This window comes from Crinia signifera, chromosome 4, assembly GCF_055691185.1.
Source record: "Crinia signifera chromosome 4, ASM5569118v1, whole genome shotgun sequence".
NCBI classification, from domain to species: Eukaryota; Metazoa; Chordata; class Amphibia; order Anura; family Myobatrachidae; genus Crinia; species Crinia signifera.
In genome coordinates this window covers 136062254-136078583 of record NC_139220.1, presented here as the reverse complement: position 1 = coordinate 136078583, position 16330 = coordinate 136062254, and the positions used below count along the sequence as shown (strand labels likewise).

General features: G+C 39.0%; 1 protein-coding gene across 1 annotated transcript in view; it reads right to left on the bottom strand.

Moving 5' to 3' along the window:
• The window catches only part of TRHDE (thyrotropin releasing hormone degrading enzyme), a 619915-nt gene that overhangs the window by 601718 nt on the left and 1867 nt on the right, over positions 1 to 16330 (bottom strand). The gene's annotated exons all lie outside the window — the stretch shown is intronic.

Below are 16330 nucleotides of genomic sequence, written 5' to 3'. Positions count from 1 at the left end.
TTTTCAAAAAGGCCCTTTCACACCGCACAGTGACCTGGGTCAACCCGGCAATAATTTGTGCTGTGTGAAAGAGGTATTAGTGTATGGTCACACTTTATACAGTATTGCAGATGTTGCGTGTGACGCGCCCCAAAAACTTACCATGTCAATGTTATAACAAAAAAGTCTACAATGGGGATTAGTCAGTAGGCCGAATCACAACAATTTTTACTTGCATAGCGGTACATAGTTCTATCACTTTCAAACCCCTGTCTATAGGCCTGACTCAGAATTAGTGTTATGCCTATATTTACAGAGTTGATCGATTAATGTCTGAAAATGCAATTGTGCCTGTGATCACATGGTGCATGCACCAAAATTCATTACTGTAGTCAGAGGCGTAACTAGGTATTTGTAGGCCCCATAACAAAAGTTTGTAAGAGCCCCCTATTTAGCAACTGATGGTGATAAATGTATGTAAAACATATTACTTACACAGCAAAAATGGGCCCCCTTCAGCTCTGAGCCCTATAGCAGCCGTACCCCTTGCACCTATGGTAGTTGCACTCTTGACTGTAGTCACTCACAGTGAGGATTCAAACAGAAGTGTTCGACAGGAAGAAACTGTACCCAGTAGTCGCGACAAAAAGGCAGACATGTTATTACCATTTACATGACATGTAGCAGACCAGCACAGCGATCTTATAAACATATAAAAATGTGCTGATATCTCATATCCATTGTCCATTCTGAGTGGTCATAGACTTACTGAGGATGTCAAAGTTTTTATGATCTGTATCCAATGCTATATAAGTACTTAGCTGTGGGCAGCTGAGACGATGAGGTGTGTCTCAGTACATTTCCGGTTGTCAGCGGCATTGCCATATTTTAACATACAGAATCATAGCCACAAATGCATTAGGACATGTCTCTTAATTAGAGCCTACAGTATGTGATGGTCCACAGCTTCTGGTGCATGATTTGGTCACTTGAGTGAAAAAAGAGCAAGCTATATTTGTACATGAATTCCACTTCACTTACTAAACATACCTGTAAATTGCACTAAAAGCCACATGGCACTTGAGACAGGATATGCAGCTTTTCTCTCCCTTTTTTCCTTTACAACCAAGCGAGTGTAAGAGGCCTATTTATCATTAAATATTTATATCATATTCCCAAAAATAAAAAATGTGTGGAAGAGGGACTGCAACAATATCTGCTGCAATATCTGCTGCAATTCCTTAACTGTTTCCAGTCCATTTCCTTTCCGATTTACCAAGCTATGGCCCTACAGTTAACACCATCTAAAGATAGCGCTATGCTGCTGTGATCTATGGGCCTCCCCAGCTAGGAATGCTTGGTCAGTAGACTGTGAATGTGCAGGATTCAAGTTAGAGGAGTGTAGAGTCACTATGTATGCACATTGATACATTCTGTTGTGATACTCATATACTACCATGTTATTTTTGGCACTAGTATTGTACCGAGATTGCACTACAAATGTGTTTATTGCTTAATAGGCCCCTCATGTTCCACCCCCTGGAAGATTCTCTTTGCAAGTAGTTAGGGATAGCTATAAAGGATGCAGTCAGGATCCATGATAGTTTGGATCCTGACTGGATACAGACAGCAGGATCCTATTGGCTGTTAGTACTGGTGATAAGGACAAGGCGCTAGGGAGGGGTTAAGGTTAGACTGTAGAGGTTGAGAAAGTTAGATTAGGCTGCAGCGGGGGAGAATCAGGGTTAGGCTGTGAGAGGGGACTGTTGGGGTTAACCTGTAAGAGGGGTGGGTTAAGGTTAGGGGTAGGATTTAAATACTTACCTGAATCAGATCAGTGTATGACTGTTGGGGCTTCATACTCAACCTATCTATACCCCCTTAGCTAATTAAAAGGAGGTCAGAAGGGAATAATAGACTGCAATTTTTACATTCATCAAAGGCAATGATAGAATTTGATAAGACTTTGTTTTTCATCTGAGCGCCTTACAATATTTATGTCTTAAGTTTACTTTTAATATTTATCCATATTTATACCTTTTGCTAAATATTTCTCTCTAACTGAGGAAGAACAACTCAACTATGGAATTGCATTATATCCTAAATGTCTGTATTTACTTTGAAACACTGCTATTTTTAAGAGTAAAACAGGTTTTATATATTTTTTAAGTTAAAATGTAGCTCTTTATTTAGTAATGACACATTACATAGTCAAAGAAAATAAATCATAGTTACATAACTTACATTATATTTTTGCAGTACATACAGTATTAAACCATTGCCTTTTTGCATATTTTAAAAAAATCTTTGGGTGACTCAATAATAAAATGACTGCCGCGTCCCTTTGGTGTACTTGCACTTTGAATAAATTATTTCATATGCTAACTTCCATTAAAAAAGAAATATCAGCAACTGAATTTTCTGTAGCACAAAATAACAACTAGCATTGTTCGAAATTGCTATAATCATGAAAATGTGGTCCTTCTTTCTTTATAGTGAAATAGCGGTTATCAATTTTCATTCTGTACAAAATTATGACATAAAATGTGCTTCAACCCTTTGAATAAAACATTGGACAAGCCATAAAACCAGTACAAAAATTATAAATCTATCTAAATATGAAACCTTGTTCCATGAAATATTACCTTATCCCAGAATATTTTAATCTTAATGTATATGACTATATGTATAGGTAAATTAGGTAGAACATATGAACAGTTACTGATACATTGCTTACAATTATTGTCAACATCAATAAAGTAAAGAGGGTTAATTATGAAATATGCAAAAAGGCTATGGTGTAATATGTGCAACGCTGCACACCACTTTTGGTGCCTAATAAATAACATTTAATAATAATAATAATAATAATAATTAATTATTTATTAAAAAAAAAAAACAGTTGCAAATTAAAATTGTATCCGTGGCAAAAGTGTTAAATATACTACAACATTTGAATATGGATTGTGTATTTTTTCATCTGATTACAATATGGGCTAAATGTAATTGGTTGCAGGCTTTTTTGTAGGTTTTTTTTTTTTTCAGGTGCCAAAACATTATGTACTTACAATATGTAACATGAGTTGTATCTACCATATGTATCCATGACTTTACCACAATTTACTTTTTTTTTTTTTGGGGGAGGGGGGGGGGGTAGGGGCCCTCCAAATAGAGCCTAATTTTACTGTCAGAAAAATAGCCTGTTTTTACACACAAAAAAAGATTACAATTTCAAATGATTATCATCTCTTAACTGTGCTTGTAGCCCCCACATGCTTTGGCATGAAAAGTGTGTTAAACAGTTAAAGGAAATGTTCCTTTATTTTACAGTAGTTCTACAACCTGGCTTTGAATTAGAAATCAGAGGTCATGTATAACTTGTATGTACTACTATGCACGAATGGCCAATTTACTCATTAAAATGCAATACAGTTTTAGCATGGTTAATTTGCTTTGCCTGATTAGATGTAATACCTTTTCATCTGATCACACATCTCAATGCATCTGCATGAATGCTCTATAGTTTCAGAAATAGCAAATGATGGGGCCAATTTATCAAAGTGTGAAAGGTGATGTTTATTTTGCTTTTGATTTCACTAAGTTCATATACTGTACAGCAGAGGTTATTCCGGGAGATAACTTGGATAGCCGTGATGTTAAGTGTCAGGACAGAACTTGTACTACCACAATACTGTCCAGGTCAATTAAAATGATGTTGTCATGGGACTAGCAGAAAGAGACAACTGAAAAATATTTTGTATTTTGTATTTATTTTTAGGGCAGTCTATTTAAAATGAATGGCCATATTGCACAGGGGGAAGGGGGTACCATTTAATATTTTAGTAGTATTTTACCAATTAGTGCATACATCATTGCATAATGTAAAAATAATATAACATGCCTGTCAGCATTTTGGTCAACAGGTAACTTAAGCAGATGCATTCACCACAGCAAAGTCTCAGATACTAATTACTATAACATTAAACATTGATAGGGTCATTTATTGAAGCAATAACATTACTGCCATGCACTTCATTTTATTTAGACCAATATACCTTTACTGTATGTGCTGCGTCATGCATAGATCTACCCTCAAATTCAAGTTTTAGGAATAACACTCTTTAGGGTCAATTCTACTGAGCATGATGTGAACAGAGCCGCGAGGGAGCGCCCAGTGCTATTCTAAAAGTGTGCTGCTAGGTCTGAGAAGCCGGTACTCTCTGATGCTTTATCAAGTGTACCGGCATTTTCCAACTTACTGTAAGTAAGTGCCTCCTGCAATGCTGTTTGTGCCGCGCTATGGCACAAACAGCATTGCCGCCCTTGTGGGATTTCTGCACGCACCATAGAAGGGATGCCAGCAGGAATCCACTAGTCGGCATTAGCAGTGCTCCAATTAGAATAGAAGCTCCCTTCCGGCGCTATTCACATCATTCTGAATAGAATGGACCCCTTTGAAACATTTCTTATAGCACATTTCTTTATTCAAAATATTTAGAGTGGCACAGCGGAACAGTAGTTAGCATGTAAAAGCAAGGGCATGATGTGATTCAACATGAATCACATCATAAGCTGACCAGACTGCCCATTTTACTGGGGATCTGTGCTGTGCCAGGCCAATGAGGGACAGCTGTGGGAGACTTGATTCATTGGTCGAGATCCAGACTGTCGGCGAGTCATCTGGCACCAGCCCCGTGCATCCAGTCACGTATCATCATGCCAATTTACACTGATATGATTACAAGAAAAGTACAAATCGGAAATTTTTAGTACAATGTATTCTTTTGGTATGTGGTTGCAGTGCAAAAATGATGCAAACATGCAAAAGTACAAAATTGGATATCAGTGGTACAGCATCTAAGTCACTCTTGCACTCAGCATCTTGCACTATGTATTGAAAAAAAAAAACATAGTTGAGTGCGGACATATCTGTAGGTGCAGGTCATCATAAAACTTAAATTGTACCAGGACTCATATATTTTAATTTTCCTAAATGCTCTCCAAAATATTTTTTTTCACAGCTACAAACAAAGCATTCAGTCTCACAAAAAAGGTGATGTATGCTGCCTCATTTAATTAGAAGAATGGGCCATGTTCCCAGCAAGTGATAGATTTACACAAGATCAAAATAACCGGCTGAAAACAGATGCATTTATTTTGGTACTGTGCACCTACTTCTAGACTGTCAGCAAGGGTGAGTTATTAATTATCACACTGAAGGTTTAGGAAGATTGAGATGCTTCATACGAAAGTAATTATGTAACAACACCCTGATTATAATTTTGCGCATACTGTAGCTTTTTTTTTTTCAATAAAAAAATAAATGATTTAAAAATTATGAAAACCCAAAGTTTGTGTTAATGTTCTTACTTTGGTATTTGCTAGTAAATCTTTATTGTTCTAAAAATATCATATGGATATGATGGCAGTGCTTTTTATTTACACAGCTTTGTCCATATACAGTATATTTAGTACATTTCAGAATGGCCTAAGTCAGGCATGTCCAAAGTCAGGCCCGGGGGCCAATTGCGGCCCGTGCTGTCATTTCAAGCGGCCCGCAGCCTCCAGCTGGAAGCGGGCAGAGCATCAGATGTGGGAAGCACAGCACAGGACACTAAAGGTGGGGCCCCGGCGCGCGTGCGCCTTTACCTTGCTGTCTGCTGCAGTGAGGAGGTGCCAGCCGCCACAGTCAGATGTGTTTGGTGCCCTACCCCATGGCACTGATGGACATTAAGAGAAGGGGGCAGGCTGGGGGACAGAGTGAATGGGTGCAGAGTGGGGAACATACAGTGAATGGGGGACATACAGTGAAGGGGCAGGCTGGGGGACAGAGTGAATGGGTGCAGAGTGGGGAACATACAGTGAAGGAGGGGCAGGCTGGGGGACAGAGTGAATGGGGGTAGGCTGGGGGACCATTCTGATGTGATTAATGATTCAAAGAATGTCAGGCTGAATGGTCGGCCCCCACACATTTACACTTCACCAAATCTGGCCCTCGTCGCAAAAAGTTTGGACACCCCTGGCCTAAGTGAATCATCTATATTAGGAAGAGATGCCTATTTGCTCATATAACTAGGAGAGAGACCCTACAGATATGCTCTCCACACCCCAATATCTATTTTAGTTATCCTTCAAAAAAATAGCTTGTGTTTTTGCACTGCTCCTTTGCAGTAGACCATACCTCCCAACTTTAGGAGGTTGCAACTCCGTACCTTCCAAGCTGGAGGCATGGCTGCTGCTGAAAATGGAGTAGGGTCTCTGGTGGAAGGGGCAGGGCATCTGTTGGAGGGGTGTGGCCTCATGGCATGACCCGCTGAAATTGTTATTTTGGGGGGTGTTAAATGGTGTGCGCATGTGCATGGCATCTATTCAGTGAGTACCAGCCGCTTTGCAGATCAGCAGTGATAACAGGCTCCCCCAACTGTCCCGCCATCTGCGGGACACTTTGGCAGGAGTCTGGGACAGAGGGACTGTGCTGTAGTCGAGACTCTGCCAGACTTTTTTCTGCAGAGTTCCTCCACAAACTCTTTCATCTTACTTTGTAACATATGATACTTTACTCAAATTAAGGTACTTGGCTGGTGCATAGCTGGTTTCACTAAGGAGTAGACATGTTTAGGCCTTAAGTATCAACAATACTCATTTATTTTGTTATATGCAACTATAACAAGGTTTCCTGTTCATATAAAATGGATCAAGTGGTAATAAAAGTGAAATGAATGCACAGAAAGCATACACTGCATATTCATCGATTATGCTTTCAGTAAGCATGACAACTAATATTGCTATGAAATTAGCAGTGAATGGGTTTTCATGGGTTACATTTTGGAGCAAACAATATACTTTCATTTTAAAATTACATATTCTTTGTATTTTTTTTATTTGCATCGTAGCCACATACAAAAATACACTTTGGTTTTGTATTTGTTTGGTAAAATAATTGTTACTAACTTGCAGATTAAGCCTGGTGCAATGCATCATGGAACAAGTCTCTTCTACCAGTCCTAAAACTACAGTGCCCCTGTGCATCGTAACTTCACCCCTCTACCATTAGGTGGTGCCAAACTGTCCTTATTGAATTGTCAGTGACATGGGGAGATGCAGGCTACCCCCAGGGACCAGTCTTTGGTCCGTGCCGGCTCCTACACCATGATGGAATGACAGAAGTTGGGTGATGCATGTAACATTACTCCTGCCACTGACCAAGAATTAGCACATTCTCAGCAAGTGACACTCTGGCGCAGCCAGCACCCCCATTGTGATGCCAATGTATGGAGCATTAATATTTGTAACTAGAGCATGGAAAAAGTAACCAATAGGGTGCACTGAACCACTTCTTATTTAAATGCAAAAACCACTTGTATTAGATATGCTATAAAAAGGTAACAATCAGTGGCGGCTCTTACCATTATAAAGGAGGGGGCTGCCGCAATGCGGCCACCCCCCCTCCACTACCGCTGCCGTCCCCAGCCACCATCCCCGGAAGTCTGCACAGTCGTACACCCCTGTCCCCTGCACGGAGCCAGTGCATGCGCAGTACCTTCATACATACTGCGCATGCGCTGGCCCAAGCCTCCGGGGGCTGCCTTTGCAGCAGCCCCCGGAGGCTTGATCGGGTTCCGGTGCATGTGCAGTATGGCCCGCGATACTGCACATGCGCAGAACCCGTTTTGGGGGCTGCCGCACATTTGCGCGGAGAGAGGCATCCCGGAGGAAGGGAACACCTCCCGATAGGATGCCTTGAGTGATTGGCAGGTCAGACTTCCAATAGGAAGTCAGTGCAAGTCACAGTGAAGCCAGTGCAGTCTCACAGACTGCATCTGGCTTCACTTTAGGCAGAGACCGTGGCGGATTTTACCTGGGGGGGGCTGCAGCCCTGCAGCCCATAGGTAAAAACCGCCACTGGTAACAATCAGTGGTGGTTTTTAACTATGGGCTGCAGGGCTGCGGTCCCCCCAGGTAAAATCTGCCACTCTAGTGAAGCCAGATGCAGTCTGTGAGACTGCACTGGCTTCACTGTGACTGGCAGTGACTTCCAACTGGAACAGGATGAAAGTCAGATTTGTCAAGGCAAATGTCAAACCAAAAATTTGGACCACAAATAGAAACTACTGTGCAGGAAATATCACCTGCACCTGCAGGGATACTAATCCCTAATTGCCTATATGACTGAACACATGTGACCATTACATAAATCTGCATTTTCTAAACTGATCAATCAAGCTCCCAGTTGAACACAGCCTATCAACCTATCCAGCCTATCAGCTCCTAACTGCCATGTTGGTAGTTTATCCCTTATACCATTCTTGAAGGCTTAATTCATCTATGCTAGAAGTGCTAAAATATTTTTGTTCTAAATTTTATTTCTAAGCAGTAAAATACCTGTAGTATTTTAATTCAAAAATAGACAGCTTTTTACTAACACATACTGTACTGTATTTGTGAACATTTTCTGTCTGCATCACAAAACATGAATCTGCTTGATAAAAGAAGAACAGCAAATAGTTATGTGACGTGGACAGAAATAAAATGAAAGCACCTATTGTAGTGTTAAGGAAATCTTGTTTTAGCCGTTATGCCCTTGAAAACTCATACCTATTCTGAATCTGGTCCAATTTCCTTGTCAGAGATTACTTGTTCTTAATACTTGAAAGGAAAAGTTAGCACAAATGATAATGATCAGCTATGAAGAAGAAGTGTTATCTTTTCTAAAGCTGTCCTCAAAGTTCAACAATTTTTGACCTTTTTTTGATATTTGCAGTTGTCAGGAAAGATCGCGGTCTCAATATTTCCTTCTGAAATCTAATGGTCGTTAGAGTAAGCTGCATTACAGTTCAGAATCTGATGGCTGAATATTATGGTTACTACAGCGAAAATCTCTACAGTTGAGTTCTATTGATGGTAATCATGTTTTTTTTTTTGTATTTTCTAGATATTCCTATTGCAGTTTTCTATGCATTCAGTAGTAATCTATGCATTCAGTAGTAATAATAATAATAATAATAATAATAATAATAATAATAATAATGTTATTTTATAGCCCTTTTCTCCTAGTAGTGCTTTACATTTGCCTTTAAAGCACAAATTACAAAACAAGCATACAATAGTAGTGGATAGTAGTGAAATGCCTCTGTAAATAGATAAGCCTTGAGTCTATTTTTGAAGGATTCTAAAGTGGAGGACTAGGGAGCTGTTCTGGGAAGTGAGGGGCAGATTTAAGCTAGGAGAAGAGATAAACTGGAGATAAAGCAGAGAAAATGTAAAAGGAGATAAAGCACCAGCCAATCAACTCCCAACTGTCTTTTTCAAAAACAGCTGATTGGCTGTGCTTTATCTCCTTTTACCTTTTCTCTGCTTTATCTCCAGTTTATCTCTTCTCCAAGCTTAATAAATCTGCCCCTGAGTTCCATAGAGTCAGATCCGCAAACTAAAATCTCGACCTCTAGATGAATTCATGGAGATTCTATGTATTGTCAGTAGGACAGTAAGGAATCAGAAGCTGCTTCAAGGCTCTGGTTATATAGGGCTTTGAAAGTAAGCCAATCCTAAAAATTAATCAAGATCTTACAATTATCCAATGAAGAGTAGAGAGAATGGGCATTATGTGGCTGGAACGAGGCTGATTGGTTAATAGCCTGGCAGCTGCATTTTGTTCCATCTGCAAGTGGCAATTTTAGATACATTTTTGTGGCTTGATTACGTTCTCCTACACATTATTGAAATGTAAAGTTTACTTAAAAGAAAAAAGCATTAAAGGTACATACCCCCCTCCCCCCCCTAATGTACTTTGGGATTAAAGGATTTGTTTTTCATTGCTCTATCTCGGTGGTTCTTAGCTCCAGCCCTCATGTATCCCCAGCAGGTCATGTATTATGAATTTCTCTAATCATGCCCAGGTGATCTGTTTTGCTGTGTCAGTAATTATCCCACCTGCTTCCACAGACAGAAATCCACAAAACATGATTTGCTGGGTGATAATTGCCCTATTTTAATGATCTGCTGGCAAATACCATTGAAAGAATAAACATTGTGGTGATTTAGTTCTTCACCATCTGGTTATATACCTTTTCTATCATGGATATACTTATGATTTAGTATTTGTGGTATATATGCAAATGTTAAGTATGTACAGTATATATACAAGAGATCACAGCAAAAGTGATACTCCATTCTTGCATTTAAAAGCTGCGTCACTGGAGGCTGCATTTTTGCATACTTTTCCAAGCTCTGGCATGCACTGGTCACTCTAGCTAATGACATCTCCATATGGCATTAGCAACTAACATAGGGCATGATTCAGGCCTGCTCGCGAGGCTGTCTATTTGCTGCCTACCTAGCTAGTAAAAGCCGGCCCACTGAAGGCATGCATCCCCCTCCACACCGAAAGGATGCCCTCGGTACACTGCGAGCGAATGTGTATGCTTATACATCGGCCCACATCCGCTCGCATGCACCTGCACAGAGGAAACATCATTTGATGGTTACTGACCATCAAATGATATTTTCTCTCCTCGCAGGAAAAAGTAAGCCTGGACTTTCAGACCTGTACAAACTGATTTAAATTAGCCACATAGCAACATAATAGTTGAGGTTGAAAAAATATGTACGTCTATCGACTACAACCTTTTTCAGGACCCATTACAGTGTATGGTCTAGATGCGATATCCCAATTTTAATTTTTTTCTTTATTTTTGGATAGATAGTTATTATGGGGTACCCCTGAATGTTATTTTTTTTTTACTAATAAATGTGTATACAGCCTTATTTTAAATGTATTCATTGTGTCTGCCAACACCTCCTCTTCTGGAAGGGAGTTTCATGCCTTTACTCCCCTGACCGTAAAAAAAAGCCTTTCCTTCTAAGGGTATGAAATCTTCTCTCTTCATCTCTGTAATCAATAGGCTCTCTTGTAGACTGTAGCCTCTCTTGTGTCTCTGTAGCCTATAGCCTCCCGGGCGTTCCTAAGTCATATATGTGCAGTCAGCAGACTACACATGCACAGTAGAGTGTCTGGCTCTTGAATGAGAAGTGAAGTGATCACAATAGCGATCTGTTCACTTCTAACATACTGCACCACAAGACTGGTGTTTCAGGAGCCCTTGACCCTGCAGGTATTGCATAGTATCTAATGTACAGTAGGGTATCCTAATTGCATATTGCCAGTATAAGCAGCAATACAAAAGTAAAATAACATATCTAAAATCCAATATTTGATAAATATGCCTTAAACTGTATAAACCATGTGGTTATATTTGTGATCTGTTTAAACTGTTCATATCTGGATCTGTTGGATATAACTTATAATAAAAAATATTTTAACGCAAAAAAAAAAAAAAATACTGATTCAACCAAAATATGTATGACCTAGTTTGTGAAGGAAGAAACCATCATATGCATTCCTCATAGTCTCTCAAATCATTGGTTAAAAATGCAGCAGGTCAAGTTTGCTGGGTAAATAATTCCTATTTATCTAGCTACAGTATATATAGCATATTTTTAGCATTCATAATAATATACAATTAAAGAGTAATAAGGATTACATTGCTGCTACAGTATATTATAAACAGTTTACCTATCTACTAACATCCCTTCTATATAATATTGGCAAAGACATAAGTAATTACATGATTTTCTGCAAAGATTATCTCCTGCAGAAGCCACAAGAAAGTTTTCTATTCCTTGCAACTTTCACTCAGACTGTGCATTGATTGAGCATGCTGAACTGTTATTCCATATGATTACTGGACAGCATTCAGTCTGTGAATTATGGGAAAAATAGCTAGGCATGAAATTGACCCGTGTTAGAACTATATCCAATACATAGTTGTCCTATAATTGCACCAGGTACAGAATGATTGATTTTTAGATCAACCTTAGTTTTTTAAATTAGATGTTGATGTGTTTATAGCAACTATTACAATTATTCATTGGAGCCTTAATTCACCGTAGAAGCTGTTTTACGGTATCTCTACCTCAGGATGTATATGAACATGTGTTTTTTTTTAATCTTACTGTTATTTGAGTTAATGTGTCTGAACTTTAAACATCCTTATTTTCTCACTTTCTCAAATTGTTACTATGAAGCAGAGAAATACAAATAATACTACTCTATCTTAAAATCAAAGAAAAAAAAGTATAAAGAAATCTATGCAGTTTAGTTTTGTCTTAATTCTACCATGTTCTATGAATGATATAAAGTATATGCATGTTCTTATTTTGCTGTCCATAGAAAACCATTTTATTCATGTATCTAATCATAGTGTGTCCTAAGACTATTCTTGCCTGGTCTTTACTCTCTGTAGGTTTATGGCGGTCCAGACCATCAGCCAACACAGATATATTGATTGTTCTGGAAAGGTTACTGTCAAATATTGAAATATTGAAGCAATTGTGAATAGCAAATTGTCAAAGAAGTTTATAGGGAAGTAATTTAAAATCCATCTAAGCTTTAAAATACCCCTCTCTACGTTATGCTCGCCCATTTAATCTATCTGATTAGAAATGATCTGTACACTCCAAAGAAACAAGCAGACACATATATTTATAATTTAATACATTCTCATAGCAAAAAAAGACAAATGGGAAATGAAGGCATGGGCAACTAACAAACTGATGGACCTAATCCTCAAATAAATGAAGCCCTGTCCTGTAAATTGGTCAGTTTTCACAGGATTTAGAATTTGTGCCTATTTTCCACTCAGGAGCACCTGCACCGGACATTACCAGGAGTTGCTGGTGTGGCTGTAACAGAATGACTCCTGTGTTATCTAGCCAGTGTAAATGAAAGAAGAGCAGTGGTGGTACCTTTACCACTGGCTATCCTCGTATATTATAGTACATGCATTACCAAACATAGTCCTCAAGGTACACTAATGGGTACATTTACTAAGTTGGGAGTTCTATTTCAGATGGAATGTTGCCCATAGCAACCAATCAGATTCTACTTATTTGTTTAATACCATCTAGAAGATAATATATAGAATCTGATTAATTGCTATGAGCAACATCCCTAGGTCAATAGAACTCCAATCTTAGTAAATTTACCAGTAACAGTCCAAGTTTTAGTGAAATCCAGGCTTTGAGCACACTTGAATCAATTAATAATTCAGTTATTTTGATTTAACCATTTATGCTGAAACCTGGATATCAGTAAAACCTGGATTGTTAGTGTGCCTTGAAGATCAAGGTTGGGAATGCCTGCTATAAACGAAATGCCTTTGACAAATAGCACCCCCCCCCCCCCCCAGTTTGTATAGGGTTATAATATATATATAAATATATCGTTTTTCCCTCTTACTTTTTTATTAACTGTATTAATGCTGGACATTACTCTACTTGCAACCTAGAAGACAGGTATGCTCCGCCCACTGCCCCCCCCCCCCCCATATCCCCTTGCTGATCTGAAAGGGGATGTGTATGCAAACACATCCCCTCGCATGCAGCCACCCAGATTAAAAATTATTTGATGTCGCTATTCTCATCTATTTGTGGATAAAAGTGAATGTACATTTACTTTTTTCCTGTACAAAGATGGCCGAAAAGGGGGTGGACACTGATATCATGTGACGTCAGCTGTATACCCCACGCAGGCAGCGACATGCCTGTGTTCCCAGGGGAACTCCCAGCATTTTTATGGGGACGCACATAAAACGCTGGCTGTTCAACTGCTACCGCCCCCTGCCCACCCCCGGACCTTCTTGTCCAGAGCAAAAGAATCAGCGAGTGTGATAGTCACTGAAGCCATTCGCCTCCAAGGTTTGCGCATATAGATATTCACGGATGCACAAACCCCCCTTCATCGGACCAAATTCGAACACGAACGAATGTGCCTGAATTGACCTGTATCCGGTATGTGTAGACTAGTTTACAGATACAGTGCAAAGGTGTGACTTGGCAACAGGGCTGGTGCAAGGTTTTTCGTCACCCTATACAAAACTTCAGCTTACGTGTCCAATCATCACCCACATACCAATACTGAATTTCCAGAAACTCATTTGACAGTGTGTAGGTGGTGGTGGACCCCCACAAGGGAGAATAGCCCCTGTCAGGTCGGGATCCCCCTGTCGGAGCACCGACAGTAGGGATTACCACATTGGGATACTGACTGTCGGGATCCCCCCGTCGGGCAGTCATCCAGCACCCGTGGAACAGACCCTGGATGGACAGTATTGCAGTAAAGTATGTTTGATTTTTAATAATCTATACCAGACAAAAATAGTATGTCTCCATGATAAGTGGCAACACAAAAAATATATTTTGTGACTGTTTGAAAAATAAACACATGAGATAAGGGAATATACACAGTACAAGCCATTGGTTAGGCTACAGTTGCATTCATGTTGCTTTGAGTGGTTTCTTAGGCATTGTACATGAGTGCCACTAAGGTATCATACAGATATTTGCAGTCAAAATCCTTATTGGTGCACAGGAAGTAACTGTTTTTCTGAAACCATTTTAGCTATACAGTATGTGGTGACAGTTATTTGTGAACTGTGCCATCAATGAAGGGGTTTGTCACCTGCACACTGTAAACATGTTGGTTGTTTGGCCCTTTATTGTTGGTTGTTTGGCACTTTGGCCCTTATTCAGAGCTGACCGCAGTACACATTTGATCTAAAAATGGGCAAAATCATGCTGCACTGCAGGTGGGGCAGATGTGCAGAGAGAGTTAGATTTGTGTGAGTTATTTTGTTTCAGTGCAGGGTAAATACTGGCTGCATTATTTTTACACTGCAATTTAGATTTCAGTTTCAACACACCCCACCAAAATGTAACTCTCTCTGCACATGTTACATCTGCCCCACCTACAGTGCACATGGTTTTGCCCATTTTGAAAACAAATTTGTACTGCGATCAGATCTGAATAAGGGCCATGGTGTAATATAAAAGTTTCATGACAGCCTCACTCCACTACTTATGTTAACGCCAAACCACAACCTTTTATTAGGTTTTGGTCATAAAATGAGACTTTCATTAGTTGTGTATACTTTATTATGGTTCTCTTTGCTACCTTTATGTTCAGTAGATACATCATTATTATTTGTATGTAGGCTTTAATCAAAAATATTAAGTTACACGTGAGAAGAGCAATATTATCGGAAATAATAAATATTGTACTTTAAAGTGCACTTTTTCTATATGAGAACATTTTTGTAAATGAGTCATATGTATTCTGATGTCCCACCACCAACCAGCAAATGCCGGTTTGATTCACAAAATGTAGAAAGGAATACAGTTCTCAAAAGTAGAAAGAGGACAATATTATTGGAAGGTGGCAGTATTTACCTAGTACATCTTATAGCAGTTGACAGTAACACACTTTATTTCTTTAACCAGGTTTTATAACTGTGTTATGAATTTGCATATATATATATATATATATATAATTTGCTTTTTACTTGTAAAGCATGCCTTAAAATCACCTGATGCTCAGAGCCTTGTTGCTACAAACAAGTGCAGAGGTAACAATATTGTACCAAATGGCTTAACTTGCAAAACTAGGGCAAGGTGATGTAAATTGTGCTTACGTTTGTCAGAGGCAATTTACAGTGGCTGTCATTTTTACACACTGTGGCATGCACTGTGTGACACTGTGCTGGAGGCTTTTCAATTATATGCAAATTATACAAATTAGAAGTAGTTTATGCAGATTTTGAGAGTCTACCCCAGTGTAGTAATTAAAAGGAAGGCATAGCAAATAAAATGCATGCTAATGAGATTTTTTAGAAAGAAGTTGGTTCTTAACTGTCAGGTGGGAATAAGCAGTAAAAAAATAAAAACTGACACTTCTCTTTCATCCCCAAACACACACCGAATCAAATGTTAGTACAAGGAACCCAAACTCCTGCATATTATTATAAGAAAACCAGAAAACACAAGGTAATGAACTGCATGTGTATCTATGGCTCTCATCTGTTGCTTGCCACGAGATTTATCACAGTCTCCGATTAGTATGACTATCTTATGTCATTGTCAAACTTAGGACAGCCAGTCACTGGAACTTGTCTTGTAGCTGTTCTCACCATTAGCATATGGACATGTTCACAGCATACAATTGTTTGGATAACTTGACACATCAAATTTATCAGTGTTACTAAAGAGTCTGCTTGTTTTACAGAAATACATATTATATAACAAGGATGGATAACAGGACATGTACTATGTAGTGGATAGATGTTCTACATTCAACGTTACACTGTATACTGTAAAGTAGTTAATGATACACAAACTAGTAGGAGGACCCAAGAGGTTAGAAGATGTCGTGACAAAGTATCTGAGCAAAATTATAGATAGATAGATAGATAGATAGATAGATAGATAGATAGATAGATAGATAGATAGATAGATAGGA